General features: G+C 39.7%; 1 non-coding gene across 1 annotated transcript; it reads right to left on the reverse strand.

Moving 5' to 3' along the window:
- Positions 1-208: 208 nt before the first annotated feature.
- LOC125414574 (small nucleolar RNA SNORA76) lies at positions 209-338 on the reverse strand. Its single transcript, XR_007236314.1, has one exon. It is a non-coding gene; the product is annotated as a small nucleolar RNA SNORA76 (small nucleolar RNA).
- Between the last annotated feature and the right edge of the window lie 320 nt (positions 339-658).

Below are 658 nucleotides of genomic sequence, written 5' to 3' on the forward strand. Positions count from 1 at the left end.
TCTCCCTGTTCTCTGTCATCTTTCCTGTGCTTAGATTCATCTCCTCTCCTTTTCTCTCTACCCAGAATTCTTGGCTAACCTATTCATCCTGGTTATTGGCCATTTAGCTCTTTATTAAAGATGCTATGTCAGAGACGCATCTTCACAGTGTGCTAAAAGAATATTCAACAACAAGGTAGCACTTTGTTAACTTTTGTCCTTTCTTGGAGCCTGTATCTAGGGGTTAAAAGGGCTGCCTTGATGGGCAGACAGCCCAAGTTATGCAGCGGAACTGCTATGGTGCAGTAGTTTATTACCCAGTGACACAAAGAGGAGCGCCAGAGGCTCAAAGACAGTGTTTCTTAACACTGAATCCTACTTTCTCCCTTCAGACTGAACTACAGCAATCAACCGTCTCTTGATTCTCTCTGACACGACTTATTTGTCTTAAATTATTTATACTGACATGTTATCACCCAATACTAATCTCTCCACTGGTACCATTAAATATGCTGGTTCGTTGTGTAACCAACCTATGGGAAATGGTTTTGTCCTTTGAAATGTAGTCCCATTTTTCTTTGGAATTATAAGCATAACCTAGTATTGATTTTTTTCACTTTTTATGCCTCACTCATAGATTTATCCATGTCCAGTCATAGCACAATCTCATGTTTTTTGT

The sequence above is a fragment of the Myodes glareolus genome, chromosome 23 (genome assembly GCF_982192425.1).
Source record: "Myodes glareolus chromosome 23, mMyoGla1.1, whole genome shotgun sequence".
Lineage (NCBI taxonomy): Eukaryota > Metazoa > Chordata > Mammalia > Rodentia > Cricetidae > Myodes > Myodes glareolus.